The sequence below is a fragment of the Pinus tabuliformis genome, chromosome 9, assembly GCF_031772625.1.
Source record: "Pinus tabuliformis cultivar Carrire ecotype Pingquan chromosome 9, CPIR1, whole genome shotgun sequence".
NCBI classification, from domain to species: Eukaryota; Viridiplantae; Streptophyta; class Pinopsida; order Pinales; family Pinaceae; genus Pinus; species Pinus tabuliformis.
The window spans coordinates 1752223678-1752243691 of record NC_142307.1 but is presented as its reverse complement, the minus strand read 5'-3'; the positions used below and the strand labels follow the sequence as shown (position 1 = coordinate 1752243691).

The 20014-nt window shown below is 37.4% G+C and overlaps 1 pseudogene; it reads right to left on the bottom strand.

Annotated features, from left to right (window-relative positions):
• Nucleotides 1-6151: 6151 nt before the first annotated feature.
• On the bottom strand, nucleotides 6152-19398 carry LOC149155736 (aspartic proteinase nepenthesin-1-like; annotated as a pseudogene).
• Between the last annotated feature and the right edge of the window lie 616 nt (nucleotides 19399-20014).

Below are 20014 nucleotides of genomic sequence, written 5' to 3'. Positions count from 1 at the left end.
AAATGCAGGCCCAAATCCAATTTATAAAGTTCTCTCCAAATTCAAATTTGTGTAAGACTTTCAGCAGAAAACTGTGCTTGACTCTATCAAAATCATTTGCTAAATCAAGCTTGACAACCATACCTTTTTCCTTGCAACTCATATTTGAGTGGATTGCCTCTTGGACCAGCAAGTAGTTGTCCACTATCTGTCTCCCTTGAATGAATCCTCCTTGGTTTTTTCGGAATGACTTTGGGGAGGATGAGCTTAAGCCTATTAGTAATAACTTTAGTAATCAATTTATAACCGATGTTACATAGTGATATCGGACGAAACCTGTTGAACGTGTTGGCTCCTTTCTCTTTGGGAATGAGAGCAAGAAAAGCAAAGTTCGTGCTGCCTCTGATTTTTTGGCAAGCTTGGGACTTGATAACCATTTTGTATAGGTCTTTTTCCACAATCTGCCAGCAAGATTGGAGGAATCTAGCTGTAAATCCATCCGGTCCAGGGGCTTTTTCCGGGTCCATGGTGAAGAGGGCATCCTTGACTTCATTCTTACTGACTTTAGCTTCAAGAAGGTGATTCATTTCAACAGTAATCAAGGAGGGAACCACGTCAATCATATCAGAGCTTTGGTCTAGATTTTTATCTTCACTATACAGGGTTTGAAAGTGAAGAGAGGCAGCTTTTTTGATGCTTGCATTGTCTTTATGAGTAATAGTGCCATCTTTGATTTCGGAAATGGAATTTGTACATTTCCTTGCCTGAGCTTGTTTATGGAAGAAGGAAGAGTTCCTGTCCCCTGCTTTAAGCCAAAGATTGTGTGAATTAATTCTCCAGTACTCTTCTTCTGCTAGACAAGCCTTGTGGAAGTTTTGTTGGAGCTAGACTTCTTTGTCTAGAAATTCTTTAGTTATATCAGTTGTTTTAGCATGGAGGTGGTGATTTTCTAGACTGCGTTGAAGATTTTTTCTTTCATTTGCTGGATTGGGCAGAGTTTTAACCCAGGTTTTTAAAGCCCTTTTCACTCTTCTGAGCTTCTCCTCCTAGACAAAAAAGGGGGAGCATTTTACCAGCTTCATGCAGATGTCCTTAACTAAATGCATGAAGTCTGATTCATTAGTCCAGAGCGGGCTGAATCTGAAGGGGATTGGACCTAGGTCAAGCTGAGACACCAGTTCCAGCTTGATGGGTTTATGGTCTGAAGTGCTGCAAGGGAGAATATGAACTCTAGCCTCTAACCCAAGTAGAAGAAAACAACTTTGAATTAAGAATCTATCCAATCTAGCAGCAATATGACCAGGGCGAATTCTTTTGTTAGTCCAAGTGAACTTACCAGAGATTGGCTTGATCTCCAGGAGGTCCCAGTCCTGGATAAGATCCTTTGCCCATTCCCTTGCTGAATCTCGAACAATGCTGCCTCCTCTCTTGTCTGTTGATAAGAGAGTAAGATTGAGATCTCTTGCTATGATGATATTCTCCAGGTTAACTAGATCTACTTGGGTTCTTATGGAGTCCCAACAAGCCTTTTTTTCCACAGCGTTCACAGGGATGTACATGTTGAAGAGGCTGATAATCTCTTTTGAGACTAAGTGCTGCAATTTTAAGAGCAGCCAATGAGTATTGAGGGTCTCAGAAACGAATGAGAATTTGCTAGCGTTCCAAAGAGTGGCCAACCCTCCAGAACCCCCTCGAGTTGAGATAGCTTTCACCTCACATTTGCTCCAAAGTTTTTTACTTTCTTGAAGGAAGACGGAGTCTTCTAGTTTGATCTCCTGGATGAGAAGTATGTCAGGAGTTTTTTCTCTTATTAAACTTGTGATGGCTTCTTCTTTGATTTTGCTCCCCATACCTCTATAGTTCCAGGAGACTATCTTCATCATTTGAATTTCTGGTTGGCTCCCTTGGAGCATTGGGGCTGGTTTCTCGCTATCTTTGCTTTTGATGCTAGGAGCTTCTTAAGGGTTGGCTGGCTGCCTAGAAGTTTATCCTTGAAAGTTTCCTGCTCTCTTTTTTCTCGGTCAGATTTGCGGCCTCTTGTGGATCTCCTTATCGAAAATTGGGATTCTCCTATTTCCCCTTCTTCCTCTGAGCACTCTGATTCATGCTTCTCTTCCTCTGCTGCGCTAGTGTTTCCTCTGGAGCTCTCAGATATTGCCAAATCTATTGCTGGAACACCACTTTCAGCCATTGCCTCTGATGCTGGAACACCACTTCCAGCTTGATCAACTCCATTTCCAGAACCTTTGAGGGTGTCTTTGGAGGGAGGGGTTGATTTTTGATTTTCTGGTTCCTGAGTTTCCTCTATTTGCGAGCTTAGAGTGGAACATTTGTCATCTTGATCCTTTCTGGGAGGGGGTTGCTGAAGGGGGGCCTGAGGACCTCTTCCGTTTGGACCAGCCTGCTTTTGGGTTTTCCTGATGTGCTTGACCTAGTTCCAAGTTTCTTCTTTACCCTTATCTGGTTCCATATTGGTTGGGAAACCTCTGGCGAAGTGGCCGTAGACATGGCATTTTCGGCATTTGAAAGGCCGCTGCTCGTAGTCCAGCTTCTGCAGATGGGACCAGCTTCCTACTTTGATTTTGATGGCTTCCAGGAGACCCACCTCTAGGTCTACTTCTACACAGATACGAGAATAATCATATTGATCTTTGTTGTTTTCCCTATCTATGAATTTCCCAAGAGCATTTCCGATGTGTTTCAGCGAGTCCCAGTTCCAGCAATGGACTGGAAGATTAGGAATTCGAACCCAAATAGGGACATCCGAAGGGACATCTACTGCAAGGTCGAAATCTGGCATCCATCTATTGAGATACAAGCCTTGGGGGCCCATGAAATAGGGGCCATTCTGGAAGATTAGATCCTTGTCCTCCTATGAGGTGAATTCGAAAATAAAATACCCTTGTCCTAAGAAGTAAGAGGTGACGCTGCTCTTAATCAAAGGAGCCCAGTTTATGTTTACCCATGACCCAGTGGTCTTAGGGGAAGGCCATAGACCGGTGAATTGGCCAACAAGAGCCCGCTTAGCTAAGGAAAGGGCAACTTGAATCGGGGTCTCTGGCGGCAGGGAGATTTCAGGAATGCTTTCCAGCCTCTTGACAAACTTGGCTGCTTCGCTTTTCTTCTTCTGTGGCAAGCTGGCTAAGAGCCGAGTGAAAGCTTCGACAGATGAGGGCAGGCTTGCCTGGGGCGAGCTCGAGACCTCCATGAGGGTGAGCCCAGCTTAATCGTCCTCCCTAGCAGAAGATGGACGCTGTGAACCGCAGAAGCTCAAGAAGGAACGCTGAGAAGGAGGGCAGAGGGACCAAAGCTATAGGCCGCAGAGCAACAAGGGCGCAGAGTAGTAAGGGCACAGAGGCGTTGGGGCGCAGCTAGGGTTTCATGGCTACTCCAGAGCTCAGGCGATCGATTTAAAATAAAAGGGGAGACATTTTAACTAATCATATTTGAGATAAATAAAAATAAATTTTATTTAAAATAATAAATTTAATTTCATAATGTTAAATTTTGGATAGATTTTAAATTTTGTAGTCAATGAAAAACTGAATAAGTTATATCCTACCAACAACAAGTATAATAAATGAGTTGAATAAATTTAAGATATTTTTGAATGGTTAAATATTTAAATAATTAAGAATATGTATTTGTCGGTCAGAAGTTCAGATTCAACGAAGTAAAATTTATTATTTTAATACTGATAAAACAAATCTTGAAACATGCTTAGCTTAAGCTAAATAATCATCATGGAAACTCATACAGAGTTAAAAATGATACAATCAAGTTCAACGGATCTCATCCGAATGATACAATGAAACACCTCTTTATTCATTTTCCTTTTCACACACAGGTATTCGTTTTTAATGCGAACAAGTGGACCGAATAGAGATCATCATGGGAGGGGCAATCCTCTCTGTTTCTGCAGGTTTGTGATCGCATTTTCACATATCACAACTGCAATGCTAGGAGACCTGGCTTATACAGTAACATCCACTCCTTGAATGTAGAAGCAGAGGCATTTACTCTGATTCCATGCATATTGGGAAGAAAGGAAATGGATGAAGAAGAGGAGCATGTGAGTGAGGAAATGGATGCATTCCAGTACTCTAGCAAGCTGAAGTTACAGCAGTTAGCCAATAGGCCTAGTGATTTGTCTATTCCGCTCATGTACATTATCTCCACTCCATAAACCTCACCCCCCGCCCCACAGATGGGCCAGCGCGCTGAACAAACTTAAACCCTTGAACTATTTACAAAAATATACTGGCATCCGGCCTGGAACAAACTGTATGTACAACTTGGATCTGTATTCCTATGAGAAGGTAGTTGTTCTTATAAATGCCTGGGCAATAAACAGTACCCCCACAGGTAAAAAATGAATTATGTTCAGTGATTCTCCTCATCTTTCCCAAGAGCCGATAGCGACCCTGCAATTTTATAATTGGGAATATCAATCATCGCTACGGCATTAACCTTGTAATCCTTGCAACACAAAAACAAATGTAATTGATAATAGAACTTCAGAAGATCTACAGGACTAAATCAAAGACTGACCAGTCTTAAACAGTTGGGCTTTTGGGAACATTATTATCGTACTTATTACTTCGCCATGGATTCTCCCGTTCTCGTGGTGTTACTGTTATACAATATTCCAAATCCAACAAACATAAATGCAATGTTCTATGATTGATGATCTTTATGGCAAACAAGAAGGATGAAATCCTTTGATGGCAGTGCAGAAACTCATAGAAAACAGATCAAGGCTACTCACAAGAAGATGGTGATATTGGAGGGCTTGAGCCTATTGGGGAAGAGGGACTATCCAGAGAGAGTGAACGGAGATAATGAGGAGGCTTAATAATGCTGATGCTCTGCGTTACTTGTCTCGCCTCGTCATTCGATTGTTGGTACTCTGCACTAGCTCGGCGTTCCCTCAACCAGGTTAAACCCTCTTCTGCTTCTGCAAACGGTCCATTACTGAACATAAATACTTCGAATCTCCATGAAACATAATTCTAAGCGATGAAATTGCAAATAAATAGAATTGCATTGAAAGAATTCAGATTCCTTAAGGGTTTGGAATCAATCATTTTACAGAATTGATAATTCATTGTAATTTTGATATGCCAATAACTTATGACTAAGTAAAGATTTCATAGGGGTTCAGATATTCAGGGTTGAAAGCCAAAAGTCATGGAAGAAAAACAGCAACAACAACTGGCAGACCAAAGAAATGATTAACTCTAAGGCCAAGAGTGACAAAAAAGGATGGCAAAAAGCAGTAAAAATATCCTCAATAGTGACATAAAAGAATGAGAAAAAGCAGTAAAAATATCTTGTGAAGGTAACTCAACCAATATTTGGAAAACGGAGTGACACTTCAAATCAACTGTTAAAAATATCTCCCATTCATTCTTACCCAACAATCTTACTGGCAAAGAAGGCAAGAAGAACCTATAAAAGAAGATAAATTTAATCATTTTATATAATATATTAATTTAAATAAAAAATTATTTAAATATGAAAATTTATCAACCATAAAACCTAAATTTCTATTGAAAACATTAGAGGTGGTAATCCGAAAGAGTTGAACACGTTACAGTCTTCTCCCCTCCTCTCTATATAATTCTCATAATCCCGACGTTGATCTATAAGAATAGATTATATAATTCTCATGAGCTGAACTTTAATCTATAAATAAAAATATATTCAAATATAATGAATTATCCAAGATAAAATTGAAATATAAAGATTCATCCAAGATGAAATTGAAATTTCTCTTCAGCAACATTACAGGTTAAAATGCAGAATAACCAGGATAAAGAGCCAAAATACTATGGAAGTACAGAAAAATATCCCAACCCTCTTATTACCAAGCACATCAGTGAAATCTTAGGTTATTGCTTTAAGAGAAAGTGTCAGTAGCGATTTAAAAATGTTATAGATATAGTCCTTGTATATGCATCGTGTTGTATATGTGTAAGAGTGGGTAGTTGACCTTTGAAAATTTATTTAAAATCAAACACAATACATACGATTTAAATTTTTTTTATCACGTTGAAACTTATTCAAATTGACCATCAATCTCAATGATCCAAGAAGTACTCACTGAGTTTTGTTTTCGAAAACGAAAATAATATTTTTATTAAACCATGAAAAATGATATGTCCGCTAGTCACACGAAAGTCTTGTAGGTTTGTTAAGTGAAACCTAACAATTCTTCTCTCTGTCAAACAATAAATAAAAATCCCGCTGCTGATCGTTCCCCAGTATCACTGCGGGTGTACAATCAAACCTCCAAAATATCTCTGCTACTAATCATTATTAAGCAAATTGAATCAAAACTGCTTAAATAACTGAAATAGTTGCAAATTGAGAGTACCATATCTGAGCTACCCTTAAAATGGAATGAAAACTCAGGAAACACAATATTCTCTAGACTAAACACATTGTAACACAATCCCATACTAGTCACAGATTCAACATCAACAGCTCTGTTGTATTCAATATGAGAAGCAAACCCAACTGCAATATGCTTGAAGATTTCATCATGAAAAACGGTGAAAGTAGTGCTGGAATCTATTCTGGTTTCTCCATTGCCTTTGGTGTCGAATATTTTAAAGTTAGAAGGCTTACAGCTCCGAGAATGATGTAATAGTATAACCCATATTGAGAACAAGGGGTTGCTTTGGAATTGGTTAGAAAAAGGGTGTAATTCAGAGGGATGTCATTGGGGAACGCCTTGTCACTGAGAATCATGAGGCTTTTCTAGTTTTATTCATCTAATCAGTGGCTCTTAGGGCCATACAAAAATATATCTTTGTGTTCACTAAGCTAGGAAGGCGTAAACAAAGAAGGATGCTACAATGAAATTATTGAACATCCCACTACAAAATTTGTTATTTCTCTTTCCTCTTTTCCATTTTTCAATGCTAAATTTAAAGTCTCTGTCAAGAGAAGCATTGTAGTACTTCACATGCCATAATGAGTCCCATAGGCTCGGAAAATCTCAAAGAAATCTTTTAGGCTTCTTGCGCAACTCTATGTGTTGTGCCAAAAAGTGTTTCGAAGTTTGGATCAATAGAGGTTAGAAGGTCAAGAGAAGCTGACATCCTCACAAGCTCTGTGTTGTGCGAAAAAGGGTTTCGAAGTTTGGATCAACACAGGTTACAAGGTGAAGAGAAGTCGACATCCTTGAAAAGAAAACTCCATTGGAGGTGTTGTCCACAGGGCAATTGATACAAGTGTAATTTATTGTGCACCGTACCCACACTAGATTGTTGCATGTGTCTATGATCAACAACAAATCTTGTTTTGGAGTGCCCGACGAGAATTTGTCTGAATAACCCCCGAAGTTGTGAGCATAAAGATACTCTCGACCCTTTCCTTTCCCTTGGTCATATTTCCATGGCAACGTTTCACCCTTCCCTTCAAATCTTGGACTCGATCCTTGGTGGCTTCCACCATCTTGGTGAGTTTCTCATATCCTTTGTCCAAGTTCGAACTTTGGGCATCCTCCTGCACGAATCCTGCATGTAGAGACTCTTCATTTTTGTGAAGTGTGATGGCTATTCCATCATCCCCTTTATGTTAGAAAACTAGAAAGAAAAACATGAACTGAATTAACTACCAACTCACAGGTGAGCAAGCTACACTTGGATATTGTACAAATGGGAGCATACACTGTCATGTTACATTAATCAAACATGATACAATAAATACATCTCAAAATAATAGGGAGGTGAGGAACAACTCCTACAACCTAGGAACTAATCTCGACTTAAGAGTTACATTACAACCATGTAAGCATTTCTCCATTAATACAATATAACATTAATTATTTTCAACTCTCCCCTTTAATGGAGAAAGGATTATCTTGAAGTCCTAACATCCCCCTAAACAATTTAAACTTCACTTTCCTAAGAGGCTTTCTAAAAATATCAACCATATTGTCACATGTTTTATAGTATTCAATAAAAAATTATTTTGACTCAACTTTTTCCGTTACAAATTGAAACTAAGTATCTATGTGTTTCGTGTTGTTATGAAACATTGGATTGTTCGCCATATTAATTGAACTCTGGCTATCAAAACTAATGATAATCGCCTTTTTCTGCTCTTCTCCTACATCATGGAGAAGCCTTCTCAACCAGATAGCTTCACATGTCACTGCACATACTGCTTGGTACTCAGCTTCAGCTGAAGATAAAGACACAGTGCTCTACTTTTTATTGCTCCATGCTATAACCCCAGATCCAATACTGAATGCATATCCTATGACAGATCATCGATCATCCAAGTTGCTTGCCCAATCAAAGTCTGAAAAACCTGCTAAAGTAACATCAGATGTATTAGTGTATAAATTAACATAATCACGAGTACCATGAAGATACCTTAGTACACTTTTTTCCGCTATCTAATGAATTTCGAGAGGTTTAGACATAAACTCGCTCAACACACTAATAGACTATGCTAAGTCTGGTCTATTTGTAGTCAAATATATGAGACTACCAACTAATTTTCTATACAAAGTAGCTTCCAGCTCCTTAGAGCCATCGTCTCTGCAAAATTTCAGGTTACGCTGCAAAGGTACTGATGCTATCTTACATTGTTCCATTCTGAACATTTTGAGCGGTTCTCTGACATACTTCCCTTGAATAAGTAAAGTCTGCTCAGAGTCTCTCCACACTTCCAGATCTAGACAATAATGTAAACTTTCGAGGTATTTCATCCCAAAAACTTGTGACATCTGTAATTTGATTTCTTTGATTAATGCATCTACATTACATGTTATAATCATGTCATCCATATACAAATAAATCAAAATTATCTGCCCCTGTTCATCATACATGGTATATAGATTTAGGTCATGCTTACTCCTATGAAAACCATGTTGCAAGAAAAATGAATCAATCTTCTCGTACCAAGACCTGGGTGCATGTTTTAAACCATACAAAGCATTTTTCTATCTACAAACTAAATGCTCTTGCCCTTGTTTAACAAACCATTCACGCTGCATTAAATAAACCTGTTCCTTTAAATCACCATTTAAAAATGTAAACTAAACATCTAACTGGTGTAGCTTCCATTGATGTTTTGTAGCTACAACAATTGACATTCTAATCGGATTCAGTTTGGCTATAGAAGCAAAGGTTTCTTCATAGTCAATTCCCTCTTTCTATGAATAACCGTTTGCTACCAGTCTAGTTTTAAACTTTTCCATACTCCCATCTGCATTAAATTTAGGTTTATAAAGCCATTTTCAACCTATGGGTACTTTTCCTTCAGGAAATTCAACTAGATCCTAACTATTATTTCTAATAATAGATTCAAATTCTTCATTCATTACACAAGACTTCACTTAATGAACCTTTTTCCTATCGCATGCGTTGGAGACATTAAAAAATACCCTTAATTTGACTACATATTGGAAAATACCCCTAAAAATCACATTATTTAACCCCCTATCAATACGAACCCGATACACCTTCCCAATTTAAGAAACCCCTACTTCGACTCGATATTGTAGGTATCCATTTTGTTATTAACATTTGTTATACCCCTTTATATTTTTTTCATTAACATTGAACTCCATTTTTTATACCTTCCAATATAAAAACCCTTTACCCCATATATATCCCCCAAGATATTGTGTCATTTTTACCTCAATATATATCCCCCAATATGAACCCATGCAGTATGGTATTGCTCCCCCAGTGTAGCCCTCATGATTCATTGTGGCCGTCCACTCATGAGATTCACTAGGTTCTTTATAATTTGAGGGTTCTATAACATCTCAAATGTTTGACATTAAAGCATAGTCTCTCAATCTTGCTGGTATTTGAGCCTGCCTACCTGATCTTATTGGTAATGGACTCATCTCAAATCTGTCTTCTTCAGACCTTAGTGGGGTCGACTTACTGATTGCATCACCTACCTCTTCCTCCTTCTTTTGTTGTTGTTGTTGTTGCTGCTGCTGCATGTCCTCACTACTTTCTTCCATGAACAATGGAATGTGCCATTCTTCAAGGTTGTTGTTCTTACTTCCTTCTTTAGCCTGCTCATGAAATAGCCCATCTAGACACGCAAAAACTTTATGAGTGAAAGGATTAAATAATTTATAATCTTTAAACTCAGTGCAGTATCTTACAAAGATGCATTTTGTGGCCTTAGGATCTGACTTTTTCATGTCATTATTGGGAATATGGGAAAAGGCCTTTGACCCAAAAACCCTTAAATGATTCACTGTAGGCTTATATCCATAAAGTGCTTCAAAGGGAGTTCTAAAATTATGAATTTTAGTTGGACTCCAATTTTTCAAGTAAACTGTAGTGTTAATGGATTCAACCCAAAAACCATTAGATAGACCCTTACCTTGAATCATACTTATTTCACACTCCACAAGGTTTATGTTCTTTCTTTCAGCAACTCCATTTTGTTGTGGAGTGTAAGGTACTCTGTACTATTGAATAATCCCATGATTCCTACAAAATTTCATGAACTGTCCCAACTTGTATTCTCCCCCTTGATCAGAGCGGAGAATCTTGATGAATTTCCCTATCTACTTTACCACCATATTCTTGAATTATTTAAAGCATTGAAATGTTCGACTCTTCTTTCTAATAAAATATACCCAAGAGAATCTAGTGCAATCATCAGTATGCACAAGCTCCAAAATATCTCTTTTTTTTGTATCAGCATTCAAAGGAAATTATTCTCTATTCATTTTCCCTAATGCGCATCCATCAAAATCTAAATGAATATTATGAAAGACAGGTAATCCATCAACCATATATTTTCTTTGTAGCAGCATGAGATCTTGTAGGTTTAGATGGCTGGATCTTTGATGCCAGAGATTCTCATTTTTCAATCCTGTTGAATCCAGAACTTGGTGTGGCATGATCTTGACGTTCAACCTATATAGGCCTCCCACACACCCTCTTTATGCAACTAGTTCTTGCTTGATGTCCTTTGTGACACAATATGATCTCAAGAATTCGACTTGCAGGTCTTGATCTTCCATCATTGAAATAGAGATCAAGTGCTTCTTAATCCCAGGTAAATACATCACATTTTTAATATATTTGATATTACAATCAGGTAACGTCACCAGAATATCACCATACCCCTTGATTTGATAACCTCTGTCATCACCTCGATATATGTTAGCTCCACAAGTAGTTTCTTGAAAATATTCGAACCAATATCTATTACCAGTCATATGTGAATACATGCCTGCATCTACAAACCATATTTCAGAATCATCCTCCTCAATAGTTGAAAGAGCATAATCAACTACAAATAATCAAGGATCATGAATGTGACCTTCATTAGAAAAATTCCCTGTGTTTTTTCTCTCTTTATTTCTAGCCTCACATGCTTGTCCCTTAAAACAAAACTTAGCAAAGTGACCGGTTTTCCCACAGTAAAAACATTTAATGTCAGATTTATTACCATTGTTACTTGGAAACATACCTCTAAATGGTCTTTTCTGAAAACTGCGACCGCCTCTTATGAAACTAGCTCACAAAAAGATAAAAACGATAGATCAACGCCTTAGAATTCAGCCTCTTCGAGGTGGAAACCTCCTTTACATTACACAAATGAATAATTATTTAATTATTCAAATGACAAAACCTCCTTTCCATAAATAGGAGTCTAAGGGGTCACAATATAACCAATCCAACCTAACAATAATAATATAAAGGAACAGAAATAACAATAGAGGGGATTCTATGGGGCACAATAATAACAATATGGGGACAATAGGGGCACACCAATAATAATAAGGTATAAAATGACAATAGTAATGGGGGACTCACTAGTATTATACGAACCTAACATGCCCCTCTCCTTCAAAAAAGTGTTGTCCTCAACGCTTGACTAGTTCTGGATGATTCTGTATAAAATTCTTATCCTCCCATGTGGAATCTTCAACGAGTAAGTTCTTCCACTTGATGAGATACTCTAAAATTGATCGATTTCATAGCTGTCGAGTTCTTGTTTCTTTGACTGCTTCAGGTTCCAATATGATTTTACCTTCCTCATCAAATTCTCGCAATATTGTTTGAACTGGAAGCTTGTCACCTATAACCTTCTTTAAGCATGAAACATGGAAAAATGGGTGCACTTAGGAAGCTGCAGGAAGCTCCAATTTGTATGCCATAGAACCTACATTTTGCAACACCTTGTACGAAACATAATAATTTGGTGATAATTTGTTATCCTTATTAGCTTGCTTGAAGGAGGTTTGTTTATATGGTTGTAGCTCTATGAATACCCAATCACCTACATCAAAATTTCTTTTACTGCGATGCTGATCTGCCTGCTGTTTCATTCTATTCTGCGCTAAGGTGAGGTTATCCTTTAAGAGTTGGAGAACTTGTTGTTGATGCTCGATGTGATCTTCCACTACTTGAACCTTAGACTTTTCTCTTAAATATGACGTGATGGATGGTGGATGATATCCATAAAGTGCCATAAATGGAGTCATTTTTGTTGCAGTATGGAAGGAAGTGTTATACCACAATTCAACCAAAGTCAACCATTTGACCCATTGTGTCTATTTATCAGATACAAAGCAACGAAGATATCCTTCCAAACATTTGTTTACTATCTCAGTTTGCCCATCAAATTAAGGATGATAAGATGAGTTATGAGCTAATTGAGTACCAAGACAAGAAAATAATTATGTCTAAAAATTTCCAGTGAAAATGGAATCTCTGTCACTGACAATAATCTTTGAGTTTCCATGTAGCTTTTGAATTGTTTCCATAAATGCAGTAGAAACTGTACTCGCTTTAAATGGATGAAATAATGCACAAAAGTGTGCATACTTGATAAGTCTGTCAACTACAACCATGATAACACTCTTTCCTTCAGACTTGGGTAAACTTATGATAAAATCCATTGAAACCTCCTCCCAACTTTGGCTTGGAATGGATAAAGATTGTAATAGTCTTGGGGTCCTAATTATTTCAAATTTATTTTGTTGGCAAACCAAAAGTTCTGTCATAAACTCTTGAATATTCGATTTAAGGCCATCCCAAAAAGAATCCTTCTTAACTGAGTGGTAGGTTTTTAGAAATCGTGAGTGCCCTCCTAAGGGAGAGGTGTGCAATTCCTTAAGAATCTTTTGTTCGAGTTGGGAATTCTTACATAAGTATAACTGATTCTTGTACCATAACGAATCATTTTTCCAGCTAAATGTATCAGATGTACTAGGATATTGTTGTATATTTTGAATGAGTGACTACACTTCCTCATTATTCTTCCATTCATCCCTTGCTTCCTTTATCCAATCTGGCTGGATAATAGAAAAGGCGCAAAGAAATGCTTCCACATCCTCATCCTTTCTTGAGAGTGCATCTGCCACAACATTTTGCTTCCCTTTTTTGTAGATGATTTCAAAGTCATAACCCAGAATCTTTGTGAACCATTTTTGATGCTCTTTTGAAGATAATCTTTGTTCTAAAAAGTATTAAAGACTATCATTATCTCTTTTTACCTTGAAGTGTCTTCCCATTAGGTAGGGTTGCCATTTCTTAAGTGCATGTAGTATTGCCAACATTTCCTTCTCACATATAGCTTTGTGTAAATACTTTCCTTTGATTGGACGACTTTCGAAAGTAATGGGTCTTTCTTCTTGCATTAAAACAACACCAACTCCATTTCCTGAGGCATCACTTTCCACAATAAAGGTTTTTGTGAAGTTCAATGTAGCTAAGACTGGTGCTTGGCACATTGCCTCTTTAAGATGTTCAAAGAAATTTGTTGCTTCTCAAGTCCATGAAAATGCATCTTTCTTCAAGAATGTTGTTAGAGTTGGTGATATTCTCCCATAATTCTTAACAAACTTGCGATAATACCATGTCAACCCGAGAAATCCTCATAGATGATTTATGGATGTGGGGATTTTCCATTTATTGTTTTAGTTTTGCTAGGGTCTACCTTAACACCTTCATGAGATACAATATGACCTAGATATTCCACCTCTTGTACTCCAAAGAAACATTTGGATATTTTTTCATATAGTTTTTCCTCCTCCAATAGTTTGAGCACCATGTCAGCATGTTGGACATGATCCTTCCAAGACTTCTGTAGATTAGTATATCATGAAAAAATACTAACACATATTTTCTAAGGAAGGGTTTGAAAATGGAATTCATCAAACCTTGAAATGTAGAAGGTACATTAGTAAGGCCAAAAGGCATGACCAAAAATTCATAATGACCCTCATGAATTCTAAATGTTGTTTTTAGAATGTCTTTTGTCTTCATTCTGATTTGATGATATCCTGAACGAACATCCAACTTGGTGAAGTAAATTGATCCATACATTTCATCCAATAATTCATCAATGACATGAATGGGAAATTTATCTTTAATAATGAACTTGTTGAGCTCCCTATAATCTGGACACATGTGCCATGATCCATCCTTCTTGTGAACCAATACTACTGGAGTAGAGAAAGAACTTTAACTAGGTTGAATTATACCAACATCTAGCATTTCTGCAACCATACGTTCAATTTCACTCTTTTGGACATATTGATATCTATAAGGCCTGATGTTTGGAGGAACACTTCCTGGAATCAAATTAATAGCATGCTCATGATCACGAATAGGCGGGAGGCCTTTGGGAGTCTCAAATACCTTGGAATGATTGTCCAAGTCTTTTTAGAGATCTGGAGAAATGGATGATTTTGATGTGGGAACATCTAGTGAACATCATTGTGAAATTATGCCTCGTTGTTCTTTCTTTAGAAGCTTTTTCATTTTGTTAGAGCTGATTATCTTTCTTGGTTTCCCTGCGATACCCCTTAATTCAACTTCCTTTCCTTCTGAAGAGAATTTTATGACAAGTTCTTAAAAACTAAAAGCTACTGTACCCAAGGATTGTAGCCATTGGACTCCTAATACAACATCAGCACCACCCATTGGAATGGAAAGCATTGGGCTATTCAATACATATTCTCCCATGGATAGCTTGATATTATGGCACTTTCCTGAGCAATTTATGGTTCCTCAACTTGCAACCATCACTTGACATTCTGGTGCTGGATATAGGAATCAATTCCATTCCTTGGCTATCTTACAATGAATAAAATTATGGGTACTTCCTGAATCAATTAACACTATTACGTTTTTCTTCTTGGTATGCCCTTCTATCTTGATAGTTTGAGGAGTGGAAATTCCAGCTAATGCATTACAAGATATGGTCAAATTCATTTATTCTTTTCCTAGGATTTTTTCCTAGTGTATATCCTCTTCTTTTGATGTTTCTTGTCCTTTTCTTCCTCATGTTCACAATCTATGTAAAATAATTTATTCTCGGCACACTTCTAACCTTTATTGTATTTGTTATCACAACTATAATTGTAGTATACCTACGGGGGATAATATGGAGTACAAATGGAGGTACCCAAGGGAATAATGTAAAAATGGGATGGGCCATAGTAATAAATAAGGTGGTTAACCCATATCATGTAAGGGACCACAAGTAGTTAGTAATAATGTAATGGGCCCATAGTATTAGATAGATGGTATTGAGGGAACCATGGTAATGACCCATGGTATTTTATGTATGAGGCCTATATAGATGCTAGAGACTCGACATTGAGAGATGTTAAAGAATATTGTATGAACAGGCATACGGCTTATGGAGTGTTCTCCTCCCTTAAGGAGTGAATGTATGGTGTTGCCCCACCTTAAGGGTTTAATTTATAAAGAAGAATTTCTATCTATATTTAGATCTTGTTATTCTTGAGTTTATTTATATTATCATATATTTCTAGGTTAGATGTATAACAAGTGGTATCATAGCACTTACTTAGGCAAAAGTGGAGAATATTTTTTTAAGGGACTTTTTGGGGCGGCGAGTTTGCAAATCAGATTTTCACATTTTGGGGGAAAATATGCAAAATATAATTGCAGATCTAGATTTTTTGTGAAAAAATACTCGATTTCAAAAAAAAAATCGGCCGAATCAGAGTCCGGATGAGGAATAAGTGGTTGAAGTAATATTGGAAGATAAGTAATAACAAAAGACGCCACAACATGTACCAACTACCAATCAAGCTCCATTAGGTCGTGAATTAAAGAAAAAGACACCGTGGGTTAAAACTTCAGCATATCACCACCCACATCACCCCGCAAGAAAACAACCAACAAGGTGGCAACAAATTAGCCACAAGGACAACAACCCTGGCATGAAAGATAGAGAGGAGTGACGATCCACACAAAAGAGCTGCGACGGTCAGCTTCCATCTCAAGCAAGCAAGGCACCAGCTAGATCAATGGTTCACCTTTCTCTATGATGGCTAGATGTGCGTGCATGGTACCAGTGGACTAATCTTTTGAGTAGATCTTATTATTTGTGTTCTTCCCATGTTTCAGAGACGAAACATGTTAAGAGGTGTGGAATGTAGTATATCTAGGGGGGATAATATGGGGTACAAAGGGAGGTACCCAATGGAATAATGTAATAATGGGATGGGCCATGGTAATAAATAAGGTGGTTAACCCGTATCATGTAAGGGACCACAAGTAGTTAGTAATAAGGTAATGGGCCCATGGTATTAGATAGATGTTATTGAGGGAACCATGATAATGACCCATGGTATTGTATGTATGAGCCATATATAGAGGCTAGAGACTCCACATTGAGAGATGTCAAGGAATATTGTATGAACATGCATATGGCTTGTGGAGTGTTCTCCTTCCTTAAGGAGTGAATGTATGGTGTTGCCCTACCTTAAGGGTTTGATCAATAAAGAAGCATTTTTATCTATATTCAGATCTTGTTATTCTTGGGTTTATTTATAATATCATATATTTCTGGATTAGATCTATAACAGTAACAAAGCCCTTTTGCTCTTTTTTCTTCCAATCACTGTGGTGTCAACCTTGTAGGTTGTGGATAGCTAGGGACAGTAACACTTCCATCTTTATGATTGTGAGTGGTAGGCTTCCTTGTTGCAAAAATTTTTCTTTCCATTTTTCTTGCCAACCTGAATGCATTCTCCTATGAATCTGGTTCCCAAAGGCGAACCTCATGTTGGATGTTATCTTTAAAAGTCCCTATGAACAAATCAATCCTATGCTTCTCTGGAATATCTTTTACCCCTATATTCAATTTTTGAAAGTCCTCAATGTGCTCCATCATTGAACCCTTTTGTTTGAGATTTATCAATTGTCTTAAAAAGGTGTTGTTTTTTGTATCCTCATAATGTGCTATCAATTCATCCGTAAAAATACCCAAGTGAAATTTTTTTTACGAGAGCAAAGCCATCGATACCATACAAACTAATTTGGTTCCAAATATAATGTTGCAATGTGTACCTTTTGTTTGTTTTGCACATTATGGAGATCGAAAAATTATTCCATTTGTAGTATCCATGTTCCAGGATCCTTGCCATCAAACTTCCTTATATCGATCTTTGGAACATGGTGGTTCTCTGATCCAACATTAGAGTCTACGAAATCATGATTAACATGTATTTTGTTCTCATAATGAGTTTCCTTTACTACCCTTTCGCCATTAGTAAGCATTTCTTGTAGAAACTTTGTCAAATTTGTCCTCAAATCTTCCATGCCTTTTTTAAAATCATCTATCTTAGCTTCCACGCCATCCATCTTAGCTTCCATGTCATTCATCTTGGCTTCTACACCTTTCTTTAAACCATCCATATTAGCTTCCATGCCTTACTTTAAGCCATCCATCTTAACTTCTACGTCTTTCTTTAAACCATCCATCTTATTTTCTAATACTTTTTGCGTGAGTGAAATTTGTTGCACTTGGTCTCATAATTTTGATATATCATGTTGCATTTCTTCCTCTTCTTCATGAGTCATGCTAGAGCTCTCAGGTTGCTTACTAGGTGTTTCCATTTTCTTTTTTCTGGGCATCAATTACCGATAATAATGCTTCACTATGCCCTTTGAATTCCTTCAAACTAATTTTTCAAACCAAGCTTATGGAAAAATTAAAAAAAAAACTACACACCTTTTTTCACTTTGTAGGAGCTCGATATTGAATCTAATATATCTCTATAATTTTGGATCTCCTAGGTCTGAAATTTCTCCTACAGTAACCCTCTGAGTAATATTTTGAACCCTGCAAGTCTAATCAATATTGGATTCTCCAATAAAGAGTTATGCCAAATCTCCCACGATGACCTGAATATAGACTGGTTCAGTAGAGTGAACTTGTACGACTTGACGTGGGTCACTATTTCAACCTTAGGTTCTGTAAATGATACCCAAAAAAACTACAGTTTGTCCTCTTTCTGTAACTTCTTAGGAAAATTCACTCTGATGCTCAGAGTGAAAGTTATGACGATTTTCCCAAGGTAACTTGTTTGGAATGTAATTTGGGGGTCTGCAAAAACCCTAAACTCCTCAGGTTATATCTCCGAAAATATAGCGAGACAGGATCTAAAATTTGGAGCTGAGGTTCAGAACGACTTATTCTCAAATATGTTTTACTTTTAGCTTCTAAAACTTCATAGTGAAAGAGTTATATCGAAAATTCCATGATGGCCTGTTTTAGATGAAATTTTGGAGCTTGCAAAAGCCCTAACTTCCTCATATCATATCTCTGAAAATATAGCAAGACAAAATTTGAAATTCGGACCTGAGGTTCAGTGCAATTTAGTATCGAATGGGTTTTTTTTTATCTTTTGAAACATCGCAGCAAAAAAATTATAGCGAAAGTTCCACGGTGGTCTGTTTGGAGGAGCGAAACCCTAGAATCCAAAGCTCTGATACCAAATTTTATTAAACCAGCTCACAAAAAGATAGAAAAGATAGATCAATGTCTTAAAATTCAGCCTCTTTGAGGGGGCAACCTCCTTTACATTACACAAATGAACAATTCTTGGATGATAAAAATGAAAAAATCTCCTTTCTATATATAGGAGTCTAAGGGGTCACAATATAACCAAACCGACCAAACAATAATAATATAAAGGCACAAAACTAATAATAGAGAGGATTCTGTGGGGCACAATAATAACAATATGGAGACAATAGGGGCACACCAATAATAATAATGGATACAACGACAATAGTAATGGGGGAATCACTAGTATTATAGGGACCTAACACCCCTTTTTTGTCCCTGTGGTTGTTTCCGTTTGTATGGATTCTTCTTCATCATCAGAGTAAGATCGACACTCTGTGGTCTCAAATTCTGCCACCCCTCCTCTTACTGTATAAGGATTCTTGTTACTTCTTCAAATGCAGGGGTATCCTTCCTTGCAGACAAGCCTGTGATGAACATCTGGTATTCATCCGTCATCCTGTTCAATGTAATTCTGACAAGATCAGGATCAAACACCTTATCCCCAATGTCTCCCAATTTGTCCTTCTGGTCCTTGACCCGTGCAAGGAATCTGATAACAGATTCATTCTCCTCCATCCTCATGGAAAACAAATTGACTTTGAGTGGCAAGATGCGATTGGTGTTACGTGTCTGGTAGAGGTTCTTGAATGTAGTCCATATGTCACTGGACAATTTATAGTCTCTGATATGCAGGATAAAATTGTCTTTAATAGACATCTTCAATAAGACTTTCACCTTAATCGTGCTTTTATCCCATTCCTACATTAGTGTTTTCGTGCTTCCTGCTACCATGGTCAGCATTTGCTCATCGCCACTGACGATCTGCTAAGTGCTCAATCCCTCAAGCAATGTTTGTAGCTTGAATTTCCAATTGGTATAATTGGTCCCATCGATTTTATTAGACTTGTTGAGATAGGCTTCTATAAAATTGTTCATTTTCGACTCATCAAAATCCCAATCCCTCGATCTACAGTCAATTCTCAACAAGTGACCAATTACAAGATAAAAAATAGTCACAAAACATACCAAAACCTTTGAATCGATCATAGATCTACCACCAAACTACACGATCTGCCTCTGATATGGTCAATCTTCCATGAATCTACGACCATCTTTGTGTCTTCAACTTAGGTCTGCCACCAAACTGCCTGATCTAAAGCTCAAAACCATAAGAAACACACCATCACTCTTT